Raw genomic sequence first — 16,711 nt, 5'->3', positions numbered from 1 at the left:
AGCTTGCCATGGAAAGGAGTAAGAAGGATTGGATGAAGACAGTAGAAAAGCAGAGAGACGGAAGGGACAAGCATCTTCATACGCTTATCTGAAATTTCCACCAATGAATTACATAAGTATCTCTATCCTTATCTTTATGTTTTATTCGTATATCACCCATATCCATGTGAGTTTGCCTGACTAAGATTTACAAGGTGACCATAGCTTGCTTCATACCAACAATCTCTGTGGGATCGACCCTTACTCGCGTAAGGTTTATTACTTGGACGACCCAGTACACTTGCTGGTTAGTTGTGCGAAGTTGTGTTTATGCCATGGTATTGAACACCAAGTTTTTGGATTCATTACCGGGGATTATTTGATTTGTGAAAAGTATTGATCATAATTTCGCGCTACCAGGTTTACAGAAGTAAGTAATTGATGCATAAATCCACTTCCGGGGCCCACTTGGTGTGTGTTTAGGCTGAGCTTGATCTTTACACGAGCTGAGACTTCTTTTGGAGTTGAACTTCAAGTTGTAACATGTTTTTGGCGTTCAACTCTGGTTCGTGACGTGTTTCTGGCGTTTGACTCCAAAATGCAGCATGGAACTGGCATTGAGCGCCAGGTTACGTCATCAAATCTCGAATAAAGTATGGTTTGATGATACAAGAGGGTAGCTCGGTAAAAGCAATAGGAAGAATTGCTCAGATACCAGTAAGTGAGTCTTATTTGGGTCGTGTTATAAATGCCTTGGCTAAACCAATTGACGGTCGAGGAAAAATTTCATCTTCTGAATCTCGATTAATCGAATCTCCAGCTCTCGGCATTAGTTCGAGACGTTCCGTATATGAGCCTCTTCAAATAGAACTTATTGCTATTGATTCAATGATCCGTATAGGGCGTGGTCAGCGAGAATTAATTAATGAAAACTTAGAAATTATATAATATTTTTGCCATTAAAAAACGTATTCTCGTGGTGTTTGTTTTTTGAAAAAAAGAAAGGGGCGGTCTCAATAAGCTAGACCCATGCTTCGAGTTGTTTCATGCCACAAATAAACTCGAACACTTAAGAAATCTGTAGGACAGGCGGATTCACACCTCTTACAACCGACACAGTCCTCCGTTCTTGGGGCAGAAGCTATTTGCTTAGCTTTACACCCGTCCCTAGATATCATTTCTAATACATCGGTAGGGCAGCTCCAGAAAATCTATTTCGAGTGCAGGGAGTTCAGATTCTAACAGCATCCGCAGTCCTTTGTCAGCCTTTTATCAGAGTTTTGCTCAGGTCCCTCAATTTTAGTCAGAAAATACCTGAAATCACAGAAAAACACACAAACTCATAGTAAAGTCCAGAAATGTGAATTTAGCATAAAAACTAATGAAAACATCCCTAAAAGTAGCTAGATTATACTAAAAACTACCTAAAACAATGCCAAAAAGCGTATAAATTATTCGCTCATCAAGATGCTTCTTCCATGGAAGTTGGAATTTGGTGCAGTGAACTCATCAAAGCATCTTCCTTGCATTGTTATTATTGTTGGGTTCGGCCATTACTTCTTTTTCAAGATTCTCTGTAAGGTTTTCTCTGGATTATTGTGCTTTAGCTTCTCTTAGCTTCTTCTTCAGAGTCCTTTCAGGTTCAGGGTCAGCTTCAACAAGAATATTCTTATCCCTATTTCTGCTCATATGAAAAAGAAGAGAACAGGTAATAATAGGGATCCTCTATGTCACAGTATAGAGATTCCTTTATGTGAGTAGAAGAGAAGAAGAATAAGAATGAGGAAAGAAGGAGAAAAATTCAAACACAGAGAGGGAGAGAGGGTTCGAATTATAAGAAGAAGAGAAGAGTGTTAGTGATTAAATAAATAAATAGAAGAAGATGAGAGAGAGAGTTTTTGAAAATAATTAAAAGGAAAAGGGAAAATATTTTTGTTTTTATTTTAAAATTTAGTTAGAATTCAAAAATTAAGAGAAGAAATAAAATTAAAATTAAAATTTGAAACAATTAATTAACTAAAAGAATTTTGAAAAAGGGTGAGGAGTTTTCGAAAATTAGAGAGAGAAAATTAGTTAGGTGGTTTTGAAAAAGATTTGAAAAGGAAATTAAAAAGATTTGATTTTTAAAATTAAAGTTGATGACTTGACTAACAAGAAAATAAAAGATATGATTTTAGAATTTTAAAGATTGTGCCTTTCTTAATAGGCGAGTCACAAACTTGAATTTTTTGAATCAAAACATTAATGATAGTAAAGAAAATTTGAAGTAAAAATAAGAAAAAGATTTTGAAAAGTTTTGAAAAAGATTTTTGAAAATTTTCGAAAAACAAAGGAAAAAAATGAAAAAGATTTGATTTTGAAAAAGATTTTGAAAAGATGAATTTTTGAAATTGAAATCTTGACTTGACTAACAAGAAACAACTTATTTTAAAAATTTTGACTAAGTCAACCCAAAGATTTCGAAATTCATGAGTGAAATAAGGAAAATATATTTTTTTTGAATTTAATGAGGAAAGAGAAAAACAACAAAATGACTAAACACATACAAATTTTGGATTAAAACAAATGATGCATGCAAGAACACTATAAATGTCAAGATGAACACCAAGAACACTTTCAAGAAAAGAAAAACATGCAAGACACCAAACTTAGAGATTTTTCATGTTTAGACACTATGAATTCAAAAATGCATATGAAGATCAAACAAGGAGACTTATTAAGAACACTTGAAGATCGTGAAGAATGCAATGCATGAATTTTCGAAAATTTTTTTGAGAAAAATAAAAATATGCAATTGACACCAAACTTAAAAATTGACTCTAGACTCAAACAAGAAACACAAAATATTTTATTTTATTATTTTTTTGAAAATTAATTTGGAAAAAGAAAAATAAGAAATTCAAAAATTTTATTAAGAATTCCAAGAATCGTGCCAGGTTAGTCTAAAGCTTGATGGCCAACCAAGCTTAAGCATATCATTATGAAACTCTAGAATTCATTCTTAAAAACTCTGAAGGATAAAATAAAAAGAAAAATACCTAATCTAAGCAACAAGATGAACCGTCAGTTGTCCAAACTTGAGCAATCCCCGGCAACGATGCCAAAAACTTGGTGCACGAAATTGTGATCTCTGACAACGGCACCAAAAATTGGTACACGCGATCGTAATCTCAACACTTTCCTCACAATTCCGCGCAGCTGACCAGCAAGTGCACTAGGTCGTCCAAGTAATACCTTACGTGAGTAAGGGTCGATCCCACGGAGATTGTCGGTTTGAAGCAAGCTATGGTCATCTTGTAAATCTTAGTCAGGCGGATTCAAATGGTTATGAAGCTTGGATAATTAAAAGATAAATAAACATAAAATAAAGATAGAGATACTTATGTAATTCATTAGTGGGAATTTTAAATAAGTGTATGGAGATGCGTTATTCCTTCTGAATCTCTGCTTTCCTACTGCCTTCATTCAATCATTCATACACTTTTCCATGGAAAGCTGTATTTTGGGGATCACCATTGTCAATGGCTACCTCCCGTCCTCTCAGTGAAAATGGTCCTCTACGGTTTTTGTACAGCTAATCAACTGTCGGATTTCTCGTCTCGGATGAAAAATACCAGGCACAGCTACCACATGGCTAATCAGCTGTCGGTTCTCGATCGTGTCGGAATAAGATCCAATGATCCTTTTTGCATATGTGACTACACCTCACAGTCACGAGTTTGAAGCTCGTCATAGCCATCCCTTCCTAGATCCTACTCGAAATACCATAGACAAGGTTTATACCTTTTAGATCCCAGGAATGCTGCCAATTGATTCTAGCCTATACTACAAAGGTTCTAATCTCAGATTCAGATGCCCCATTGTCAGAGGGGAGACGATTGATGGAAGGGCATCTTGGCCAGTTTCACTGACCTTTTCTTTACTATTTTTAGGGTAGTTTCATGCATTTCCTTAGGAAATAAGCTAGTTTTGGGTAGATATTCACTTACACCTTGATTCAAGCATACATTGTGTATTTTACATGATTTCATGAGGATTTTGCATAAATTTAGTGACAAATTGTATGTTGCATTACCCATGACTTGGACTAGAACTTTGATGCACTCTTTTGCTTGATTTCAGGACCAAAGAAAGCAAGGAGGAACCACTTAGCAGTCACGTTAATCTAATTAACGTGGCCACTAACGTGGAATGGGAGGTAACTTGCAAAGTTAATGAGAAAAGTGATTGCCGATAATGCTCTCGAAGCCATCATTGCCCACGTTAAGAGTCACGTTAACTAAGTTAACGTGAGCTCTAACGTGAAGAAAGGATTTTGAGCCAACGTTAGTGACACTTAACATTATCACTAACGTTGGCCAATGATCATAAGTGGCCACGTTAGAGTCCACGTTAACTTGGTTAACGTGGCCTCTAACGTTAACAAGGGGAAGGAAGCCAACGCTAGTGACATTCAACATTGTCACTAACGTTGGCCTAAGGTGCAATGTACCACGTTAACTTCCACGTTAACTTGGTTAACGTGGGAGCTAACGTGAAATAGGGGCATATTGGAACGTTAGTGACAATGTTAAGTGTCACTAATGTTCTCAAAGATTGGCATGCCTACGTTAAAAGAGCCACGTTAACTAAGTTAACGTGGACTCTAATGTGGAAAAGGGGGAGGCTCTCAACGTTATTGGGAAAGTTGAGCGCCAATAACGTGTGCGAAGGACAAAGAGGCAACGTTAGTGGCAACGTTTGTGCCACTAACGTTGAGGTTAACGTGGCCTTTACTTGGGTAAGAAACGTTAGTGAAAAAGTTGAATGACACTAACATTTTCGAACCCATTTTCTCACTGAATGTTAACACCTCTAACGTCTTGAGCTAAAGTCTTTGCCCACTTCACACTTTCTCTCTGCAAGTAAAACCAAGCCCAAGTGAAGAAGAAAACTGCTCCAAACTGAAGATCCAAAGGCCCAAGACTTGAAGAATCAACTAGAAGAATAGAAGAGTAGTATATATAGGAGTATCTTTGAATTATTCGAGGAGTTTTCAGGGGGAGAGTGGGAAAGGAGTCTGAAAGGAAAAGAAAAGCATTACTCTCTATATTTTTACTTTCTCTGCTCTTCTAGTTCAGAATGTATTCTCCATCTGTGTTTTCATTTTTTAGAGCTATGAACAACTAAACCCATTTCATTGGGTAGGGAGCTCTGTTGTAATTTGATGGATCAATACCATTTTTCTTCATTCTTCTTCTATCTTTTCTCTTGATTTTACTTGAAAGCTTTCAATCTTCATCCCATTGGGTAGTTATCTTGGAAAAGAAACTATTCAAACTTGGATCCCTTCTGAACCTTGAAAGAGGAATGAAGAGATCAAGCTAGAAATGCTTTCTCATGCTGGACCAAATTGGGTTTGGATGGATATGTGACTATAATCCTCTCAAAACTTGATTTGGGAAATGCATGTGGTATAATCAGTGACCACACTTCATCTCTTCTCATGAGCAATTGACCAAGGAATTGGCTATTGATCAAGTTTCTCATGAGCAATTGACCATGGAATTGGCTATTGATCAAGATTTGAGAGATTGAATTGCAAGAAATTGTAATTCAATCAATTAAGATTGCCAAGGAGATCAATGAATGCATTGATTGAGGAAGAGATGAAAATGAACTTGATCCGGAGAATTGCAACATCTCCTGTGCCCAATGAACTTCCCAATTCTGATCTCACCCATTCTCTTTAATTTCTGCGTTTATTTTCATGAGCAAACACCCCATTCCCATTTACAATTCTGCAATTTAATTTCAGTCATTTACTTCTAGTTCTTTAATTCTAGCATTTACTTTTCCGTCATTTACATTCCCGTCATTTTATTTTCTGCAACTCTCAACCCAAACTCTGAATTCGCTCAACTAGAACAATCTTCTAATCAAAGTTGCTTGATCAATCAATCCCTGTGGGATTCGACCTCACTCTATTGTGAGTTTTTACTTGACGACAAAATTCGGTACACTTGCCGAAGGAAATTTGTTGAGAGACAATTTCCACCTGCATCAACGATGTGAATCGTTGATTAGAAACCCAAGAGATACACACTCAAGCTATTGCATGTAGAACGGAAGTGGTTGTCAGCCACGCATTCATAAGGAAGAATGATGATGAGTGTCACGGATCATCACATTCATCAGGTTGAAGTGCGAGTGAATATCTTAGAATAAGAATAAGCTTGAATTGAATAGAAAATAGTAGTAATTGCATTAATTCATGAGGAACAGTAGAGCTCCATACCTTAATCTATGAGGTGTAGAAACTCCACCATTGAAAATACATAAGTGATAATGGAGTTCTTTGGTTTCGGCCCCAGAGGGGGAACCAGAATTACCAAGACCAAGGTCTAAGGACTAAACATCCAAAGATGTCTAATACAATAATGAAAGGTCCTATTTATACTAGACTAGTTACTAGGGTTTACAGAAATAAGTAAATGATGCAGAAATCCACTTCCAGGCCCACTTGGTGTGTGCTTGGGCTGCGCATTGAAGCTTTCATGTGTAGAGACTTTTCTTGGAGTTAAACGCCAACTTTTATGCCAGTTTGGGCGTTTAACTCCAGCTTTTATTCTGTTTCTGGCATTTACACCAGAATAGGGCAGGAAGTTGCCATTTGAACGCCAGTTTTCGTCGTCAAAACTCGGGCAAAGTATGGACTATTATATATTGCTGGAAAGCCCAGAATGTCTACTTTCCAACGCAATTGAGAGCGCACAAATTGGGTTTTTTTAGCTCTAGAAAATCTATTTCGAGGGCAGGGAGGTCAGAATCCAACAGCATCTGCAGTCCTTTTTCAGCCTCTGAATCAGATTTTTGCTCAGGTCCCTCAATTTCAGTTAGAAAATACCTAAAATCACAGAAAAATACACAAACTCATATTAAAGTCCAGAAATGTGAATTTTTCTTAAAAACTAATAAAAATATACTAAAAAGTAGCTAGATCATACTAAAAACTACCTAAAAATAATGCCAAAAAGCGTATAAATTATCCTCTCATCAAGTTCCTAGATAAATTCTTTCCTCCGGAAGTGACTGATTGATTGAGGAAAGAAATTTCATGCAATGTCCAAGGTGAAATGGAGACTCTATAGGAGTATTGGGAAAGTGTTCGGAGGGTTACCTGAAACTGAAGGTCGATCTCGGATGAGATCTGCTGTTGTGGCCGGAACCGTCGTGTTCGACTTGTTGGACTTGGCGGTGCTGCTGATCCTTTGTCAGCGGAGGGTGGTGGTACCTGCAAGAGACTCTGATGCTTAGGTTAGCACGTGTTTTAGGCAGGATTTTGTGTAGAATCAGAGTGTGTTTTATACCTGGGTGCTCCAGTGTATTTATAGTAGTGTTGAGTGACCTTCCTTGAGATAAGTTAGTTATCTTATCTTATCTTTTGTGGGTGAGATCACTTATCTTTGGCAGCCACCCTTAGAGTGCGCTGCGTCCTTCTGTTTGGGCCTGCTTAGGCCTTTATGGTGATTTGGCCGACCTCTTTTAGGAAGAGGTCGGTGATGAGCCAACCTTTACAAGAGGTCGGTCACTTTTGTCTTCATCTAATCTGGGTCATGTACCTCGACCCATGATATGAACAGAAAGGTTTCAGAGACTACTTGACTCATGCCCCCACCATATGATTGACACTCTAGTATTGATTAGCTATTTTTTCCAAGGAATGAAACCATAAGACAAGATCCTCTTGGATGCCTCAAGCAATGGTTCCTTGACAAAGTATAGAACGGCAGAAGAGGCGTGGCAATTGATCACCAATTTGGCTGAGTCCACCAAACATGCTAGACATAGAAACAACCATCCAAGAACTATAAATGAAGTTTCTACTAGTGGTGAGACTGCCACCCTTACCCAAACCTTGGGAGAAATGACAAATATTCTCAATCAACTTTAACTTAACCAACAACAATCTCCACCCCCTCAACTACAACAAAGTCAACAATTGGTCCCCCAAAGAGTGTGTGGAATTTTCTCTTGTTATACCTATTACACCGATGAATGCCCAAACCTCCAAGATGATAATACCTTAGCGGCCACTAATGCCTACTACAATCGCCCAAACCAAGGCTATCAACAACAAGGAGGCAATTTTAATCAAGGGTGGCAAGACAACTCCAACGAAGGATGGAGGGACAATTCCAACGAAGGATGGAGGGACAATTATAATCAAGGAGGAAGGAATAATGGAGGGAACCAAAGATGGAACAACAACAACAACCAACAAAACCGCTACCCATAAAATCCTCCAAGCCCTCAACAAAATCAAGGAATGAACTACCAAACCTACCAACTACCACACCAAAGGCAAGCATCCCAACCCAATCAACCACAAACCCTCCAAATCACCTATCCTCCCCCTTCTTGCAACCAAGATGAGGCATTCCATTCTATCCTTCAAGGACAAAAAAAAAACTTCAAACCACACTTACCTATTGTCTTACCGGTCTTACATCCACTCTTCAAGCCCTTATAGCCCGCATGGAACCACCTTCTACCTCCATTCCTCAAGCCTCAAGTTCTAGTGCTTTACCCTCTCAACTTCTACCCAACCCCAAGGGTGGCATTAATGCCATTACCTTGAGGTTTGGCACCAAATTGCAAGAGAGGAGTCATGAAGAGCCAAACCCAATAGAGGTCACTCAAGATGAGAATGTGGTTGAGATAGAAGAAGTCGAAGAAGAGGATGAAGCCCAAGAGGTAGTTGAAGAGGTGATTGCTCAACCAAGGGGTGGAATGCCCAAGGATAGGGATGTCTTGCAAGAAGCTACTCCAATACTATTTCCCACATTGGCAAGGAAGACTAAGAAGCAAGTTGAGTTAGATCCCAAAATGGTGGAAATGTTCAAGAAAGTTGAGGTAATCATTCCTCTATTTGATGCAATCTGTCAAGTGCCTAAATATGCAAAGTTTCTAAAGGACCTATGTATGCATAAGGAGAAAATTTGTGAATTAGAAACTATACCATTGGGGAGCTCAATTTCCACTTTAATGGATGGTATACCGGAAAAGTGTGGTGACCCCAGCCCTTGCCTAGTAACTTGCACCATAGATGGGGTTCAATTTGTTGATTGCATGTGCGATCTTGGTGCTTGTGTGAGTATTATACTCTTGTCCGTCTGTGAGGTCTTAAATCTTCCACCATTGAAATGATCGGCCGCCCAATTTATTTTAGCGAACAAAAGCATAATTTCTGTGGTTGGTATAGCGGAGTATGTTCTAGTAAGTATAAAGGGGTTAGTCTTCCCAATAGATTTTCATATTCTCAAGATGCCCCCTAGTGACTTTGGTAGGACAACATCTATTTTGCTTGGAAGGCCATTCTTGAAGACTTCTCGGTTCAAATTGGATGCATTTTTGGGCACCTACTCGTTTGAGATCGATGGAAGAGAAAGTGAGCTTTAATCTTGATGAAGCCATGAGACATCCACCGGAGGATCACTCTATCTTCTGGTGTGATTTGCTTGATAATTGTAGCCGAAGTCTATCAAGATGGCTTTGACGGAAAGAGTATGAATCAAGACCCAAGTGTGGGAAGTTTCCATGTATGTGAAGAAGATACCGCATCACCTCCAATGATACTGGAAGATAAAGTGCCAAGTCATGAACAAAATGCGGATTTGAAGTCACTCCCAACCTACTTAAAATATGCCTTTCTTGAGAAAAACCAAAAGTTCCCGGTAATAATTGCAAGGGAACTTCCCTTCCACCAATAAGAGAAGTTGCTTAATGTCTTGAGGAGGAACAAAAAGGCCATTAGGTAGAGCTTGGCAGACTTGGTTGACATTAGGCCCCAAGTATGTGAACACCGAATTTTCTTAATAGGAATGTATTGAATTCAAAGAATTAACATTGTTCAATTCAAAGTAAGCTCAAAAACGATTTTTCTCATTCTAAAGTCTAAAGCAATACCTACCCTTATGATATTGCGTTGGCAGCACAGTGCACACGCAACAACCTTATATATATGTGTGTGTAATCTTAATCACACATTGATCATTTAGATCAAGATCTCACACACACTCTGATTTTATATACCATTAAGCTTTTTTGCCTTAGCCTTCAAGCCCATCAAGATCAGACAACATAAGATACATATATCCGTTGAGCTAATCATGTCATCATCATTCTCTAACAATCATAGGAGGTTCGTGTTGATAGCTTTGGTGACGGTGTTGGTGATTTTGATTGGTTCTCCTAAATATGGAGAAGCATGGAGGCCATTACTACAAGATGGGTTCATGCAAATGCTTCCAAAAGGACCTCCAAACCCGTCAAACGGGGGTGGTACTAATGCTCATCATGGTTAGCCATAATAACCTAGGATTTTATGTTGTTGTTCCATGTTTTTTTATTAATTAATATTGTTTATGTTTTTATTATGTATTTGTTAGTTTTGGTGTTTAATTGGTGTGACGTTAATAAGCTTATTATCATAATGGACCTTTGCGGTAATCTTCTTCTTGCGAAATGAAAATAATAATGAAAAAAAAAGAGTAATTTTTTCATTTTAAAATATGAAAACGAGAATATATACAATCATTATACAATCCTCATTTTAGCTTATTTTTGTTCTTGTTTCAAATTAAGTAATTAATTAATTCAAGTTTTAATACTAAGTACAAAAATGTTTCTTATATATTAAAATTCAGTTAGCATAGCCAGTCATTATACATATATATCTATACTCATACATATCAATTGACATGTTTTTCTAACTAAACAATCGGTAATTAGAATAATATCAAATTTATTATAGTAAAATAATTAAACCTGGTGGTGGTGCTAATCCTTCGTTCCCGGAGGGTGGGGGGTACCTGCAAGGGACTCCGATGCTTAAGTTAGCAAGGGTATTAAGCAAGTATTGAGTAGAATCAGAGTATGAGTTATACCTGGGTGCTCCAGTGTATTTATAATAGCGTGGAGTGACCTTTTTAGCTGCCTTTAGGTTGGGCTGTGTTCCTTCGTTTGGGCCTACTTGGGCCTCTGTGGTGTTTTGTCCGAGCTCTTTGTTGTGAAGAGGTCGGACATTGGCCGAACTCTTTGAGAAGAGGTCGGATGGTCTGACCTGAAGAGGTCGGTCGGCTTGTCGCTAAACAACCCGGGTCAGACAGCTTGACCCAGGGTATGAACAGTGCTCCTGCTTGAGTTCGATCTTTCCGTGAGATCGTGATTTTCAGTGCTTCGATCTCTTTGGAAGTCGTGCTCAAGCATCTGTCTGGCTTGTTTCTTCATTGCTTTGCAATCTTTGCATATTTTCTAGAGGTTTGGTACTTCACAGTCCCACCTCTTTTGAGTGGTAGTGTGGGTTTTCTACCCTTGCCTTCTGGATCACGCCTTGCTTTAAGTTTGTGTTGACAATCCTCTGCTTTGGCAAAGTTATCCGTGCGGCTTGATATCCGGGCTTTTAGTGACTTGTCCAATGACTTTTTAGTGTTCTCTATATAGAACCTTTTTTAGTCTCGGATGACGTTCGTAGCCCTGTTTGAGATTGTGCTTTCTTTGAGTGGAGTTGTATCCCTTTTGGCTAAGCACATTTGAGCCTTAAGTTGTTTTTCAACCTTTTGGCTTGTTCTTTTTCGAGATCGTACTTGCACCTCTTCTTTAGCTGACGTCGACCTGTATGACTTTGCCCCTGCTTGAGTTCGGACCTTTCCATGAGATCGTACTTCCAGAGCTTCGATCTCTTTGAGGAAGTCGTGCTCAAGCATCCTGACTTTGGTCAATCTTGAGTAGTTTCTCCTTGTGCGAGTCTGGTATTGCCCTTTTTAGTTTGTTGAAAGGTCTTTTCAGCCTTCTTTCGACTTGTTTGTCTTCACTGCTCGAGCTTTTTAGTCATAATCCAACAACTTTTTAGGTAGTGTTCCGATGGGGAACCTTTTGTTTGGATGACTTTTTAGCTCCATCTTTGAGGCCATGCTTTTGGCTTTTTTAAGTACTGTCTATTTTTCAAGACTTCGTACTTTTCAGCGAAGCACTTCTGGCTTTGGTCTTTTGACCTTTCCTTGGCCTTTTTATAGAGTGTTGATACTTTCCTGTCCAACCTCTTTTTAATCAGATCTTGTTTTGTCTGTCTCCTGTTTGGTCGAGGTGGGATGACCTTTGGGGCTAACTTGTCCGACAACTTTTAGTGTTCTTGGTAGAACCTTTTTAGTTAGTCTGAACAATTTCGATAGCCTTGTCATAGAGCCGTGGCTTTTTGGGCAAAGCTATGTACCTTTTAGCGCACGTTTTTCGTTGGTCCGACTTCTTCTTGTTGGTCCAAGCTGTAGCTTTCATTGGTCTGACTTCTTCTTGTTGGTCTAAGCTGTAGCTTTCGTTGCTCCGACTTCTTCTTGTCGGCCAAGCTGTAGCTTTCATTGGTCTGACTTCTTCTAAGTTATAGTAATCCTCTTTCTTGAATCTTGTTCAGGTCTCTTTCAGGGATTATCTTTGTAGCTTTATATTTTGGGCCGACTTCGTCATGTCGGGCCTTGTCGAGTTACTTGGTAATCCTCTTTCTTGGACCTTGTTTAGGTCTCTTTCAAGGATTACTTTCATAACTTGTTTGTAGGAGTCCGACTTCACCATGTCGGACTCTTCTAAGTTATAGTAATCCTCTTTTATAGGGTTGGCCAGACCTCTTTCCAGGGCTTTACTTATAACTTCGGTTATTGCGACTGGTCCGACTTCTTTACGTCGGCCAGTCTTTAAGTTATTTTATAGCAATCCATCCTATTAGGACCTCGTCAGGTCCTTTCTATGGATCACTTTCTAACTTCTTGCATTATTCTATTTTCATCTTTGTCGATTTTGTAGAGATTGGGTTTTAACCCCCATTTGGTCGGCCTTTTAATGAATTTGGTTTTCATCTTTGGTCTTTATCGTGATCGCGTAGTGAATTTGATTTTCACTTTCTGCTGATCTGTAGCTTTATAATCGGACGATGAATATTTCAGATTAATGCGTCTTGATTGAGCAGTGAATTTGGTTTTAACTTTATCGACCTTTGTCGAAATCAAACGATGAATTTGGTTTTCATCGTGGTCGGGCGGTGAAGTTGGTTTTCACCTTGCCGACCTGTCGCTTTGTAATCGGACAATGAATTTGGTTTTCATCTTGCCGACTTCGTCGTGATTGGTCGGTGAATTTGGTTTTTACCTTGCCGACCTTTGTCGTGATCGGACGTCTTGGTAGGAAACATTTTAGGGAATCTGGAAACTTTTAAACAATAAAATGAAGATAAGAGTGTGTACATGTTAGTACTTACCCTTTTAGGTTGGGCAATCTTTTTGGATTTCGGCCTGGCGCCCATTTTAGATTACAGGTGGTGGACGAAATTGTGATCCTCAAAGTTGGTCTCTTTGTATTTGTATGAAATCAAAAATACCCCAAAGAGATCATGGTGTGATGAATTGGGATCTTAATAATCCCTAGTGTGATCATAACTCCGTTCAACTTAACCAGCAAGTGTACTGGGTCATCCAAGTAATACCTTACGTGAGTAAGGGTCGATCCCACAGAGATTGTTGGTATGAAGCAAGCTATGGTCACCTTGTAAATCTCAGTTAGGCAGAGTAAGTGTTTATGGATTTCGAAAATTAATAATTAAACAGAAAATAAAATAAGATAGAAATACTTATGTAAATCAATAGTGGGAATTTCAGATAGGCATATGGAGATGCTGTGCTCCTCTCGAATCTCTACTTTCTTCTTACATTCATCTAATCCTTCTTACTCCTTTCCATGGCAAGCTGTATGTAGGGCATCACCGTTGTCAATGGCTACATCCCATCCTCTCAGTGAAAATGGTCCTATGCTCTGTCACAGCACGGCTAATCATCTGTCGGTTCTCAATCAGGTTGGAATAGAATCCCTTGATTCTTTTGCGTCTGTCACTAACGCCCAGCCTTCAGGAGTTTGAAGCTCGTCACAGTCATTCAATCCCAAAATCCTACTCGGAATACCATAGACAAGGTTTAGACTTTCCAGATTCTCATGAATGCCGCCATCTATCTAGCTTATACCACGAAGATTCTGTTGGGGAATCTAAGAGATATGCGCCCGGCCTAGAGTAGAACGGAAGTGGTTGTCAATCACACGCATTCATAGGTGAGAATGATGATGAGTGTCACGGATCATCACATTCATCAAGTTGAAGTGCAACGTATATCCCGAAATAAGAATAAAAGAGAATTGAATAGAAAGTAATAGTAATTGTATTGAAACTTGAGGTACAGCAAAGCTCCACACCTGATACGTAAAATTGAGATTTCACGTGCAACCGGCAAGTATACCGGGTCGTATCAAGTAATAAAACTCACAAAGAGTGAGGTCGATCCCACGGAGATTGGTAGATTAAGCAACTTTAGTCAAATGGTAGATTTAGTCAAGCGAACATAGTTTTGATTTCATGAGCATTTTGACTTTTGAACATAGTTGCAAGAATTTAAATGGCAAAGAGTGTAAAAAAAAACTAAAAGAAAGAAATAAAGGGAAAGTAAATAACGGAAACTTAAAGTGCAAGAAACTTAAATGACATCAAAAGTAAATTGCAAGAAAATAAAGTGCTGAATTCTAAAGAGCAAAATAGTAAATAGCAAGAAATAAAGAAACAGAATGTAAATGACAAGAATAATAAATTGCAAGAATGTAAAAGGTGATTGAATCCCAATCTCTTGGTGATTCAATCTCTCTCAACATAACCAATTGCCACTCTCGTGATCTAATTGTTCATGAGAAGAGATGAAGCTCAAATCTAATCCAGCCACACAATTCCAATAATCTCAACCAAGGAGAGTTACATCTCACATACTAACCGAGGTATATTGATTAAAGGAATCATGAAAGGATGAACTCTAAACTGAATTATGTGGCTCATTCCTCAAATTCACCACATAATTCATATAGATTAACCCCTCTCTCGATGGTGGTTGAATCTTTGAAGATCAAGAGTTCCCTCTTTAGATCAACCACTAGAATTGAGGAGGATAAGATGAATTCACCAATTCATTCCAACAAGCAGAGCTCTTCCCCCTAATGAAAGTGGGGTTTAGTGAGTCATTGCTCCAATTTTAACAACAATTGCCATAAATCAAAATTTAAACTAAATTGCAAAGAAGGATGAAGAAGAATAATGAAATGCTTAAAGCTTAAGAGATGAAGAAGAGAAGTTCCAAGAGGAACCAAAAATTGCTATCCGGGTATCCTTCCGGAAGTACTAAAGAGTTCTCAAAATAAAGTGCTAAAAGTATGAAAAAGTTCTAAGTGTCAAAAAGTGTAAAAAGTCCCTTACAAGTACACCAATCTCTTCTATTTATACTACTTCTAAAACTCTTTCAAAGATCTTGAATTGGGTTAGCAATATGGGCTTCCTCTTTGTTGAATTCTTGGCTCAATTGGAAGAAGTGTTACTAGCCTTGGAAAGGAAGAGTTCATTCATCATGCTTCTGGCCCATTGGCTTGGCGTTTTTGTCAATAACGCTGGCCTTAATGCACGTTGGCAACGTGCATCACAATTTCCTGGAAGTGAAGTTTGAGACTTGGGCGTTGCTAGCCCAAGTTGTTGCTAACAACTTGCTTTTCCCTTTCTTGGCTCTATTTTCATGCTAAATGTAGCCCAGAATTTGAGTGTCAACCTTTTGCTTCAATATGGACTATTATACATCATTGGAAAGCTCTTGATGTCTATTTTCCAATGCCACTGGAATCACCTCAATTGGACTTTCCTAGCTCAAGATATCTTCCATTGAAGATGACATGGTCAGGCTGCCTTGTTGGAGTTATTGTGGATAACGCCCCTATATTCCAAGTTAGCAACGTGCCCGTGCCTAGCCTCCCAAAGCAGGGAAATGAGGCTGGCGTTGTTGATAAACACTCCTTCTCTTCAGCACGTTGGCAACGTGCTCGAGCCTTTCTCAAGGCTCCATGTTTGCTTCCTGGCGTTGGCAACGTGCATAGCAAGGCTAATGGGCATTGGCAACGTGCATGGTGCCTTTCCTGGCGTTGGCAACTTGAATGGTGCCTCTCCCTGGCGTTAGCAACGTGAATGGTGCCTCTCCCTGGCGTTAGCAACGTGAATGGTGCCTCTCCCTGGCGTTGGTAACGTGAATGGTAAGGCTTCAACGTGCTACCTCCATTCTTCACCATCCAAAGCTTCCTGGCATTGTTGCCAAACACGCCAATGTTTTCTTGAGTTGGCAACGTGCACGATGCTTCTTCAAGGCTCTAATCATTGCTTCCCACGTTGCCATTGAACACGCCTATAGAAGCTGGCGTTGGCAACGTGGTTAGCAGCTCTTCCTGGCGTTGGCAACGTGGTTGGCAAGGCTTGGCGTTGGCAACTTGGTTCTAGCGTTGGCAACCTGGCTGGCAGCACATTCTGGCGTTGGCAACCTGGCTGGCAGCACCTTCTGGCGTTGGCAACCTGGCTGGCAGCACCTTCTGGCGTTGGCAACCTGGCTGGCACCCAAGACTTGGTGCCTAGCCAAGCAACCATTTCTGGCATTGCCAAGGAACACGCCAATGATTCCTGGCGTTGGCAACGCCCTCGAGGTTGTTTCCTATGGTGCCAAAGTTGCTTGGCATTGCCTTGAGTAACGCCTATGATTCTTGGCGTTGGCAACGCCCTCGAGCTCCTCTTCAAGGCTTCATTCTTGTTGCTTGGCGTTGCCTTGAATAACGCCTATGGTTCTTGGCGTTGGCAACGCCCTCGAGC

Source organism: Arachis duranensis, chromosome 2, assembly GCF_000817695.3.
Source record: "Arachis duranensis cultivar V14167 chromosome 2, aradu.V14167.gnm2.J7QH, whole genome shotgun sequence".
Lineage (NCBI taxonomy): Eukaryota > Viridiplantae > Streptophyta > Magnoliopsida > Fabales > Fabaceae > Arachis > Arachis duranensis.
The sequence above is the reverse complement of the archived record's forward strand: the minus strand, read 5'-3'. Positions refer to the sequence as shown.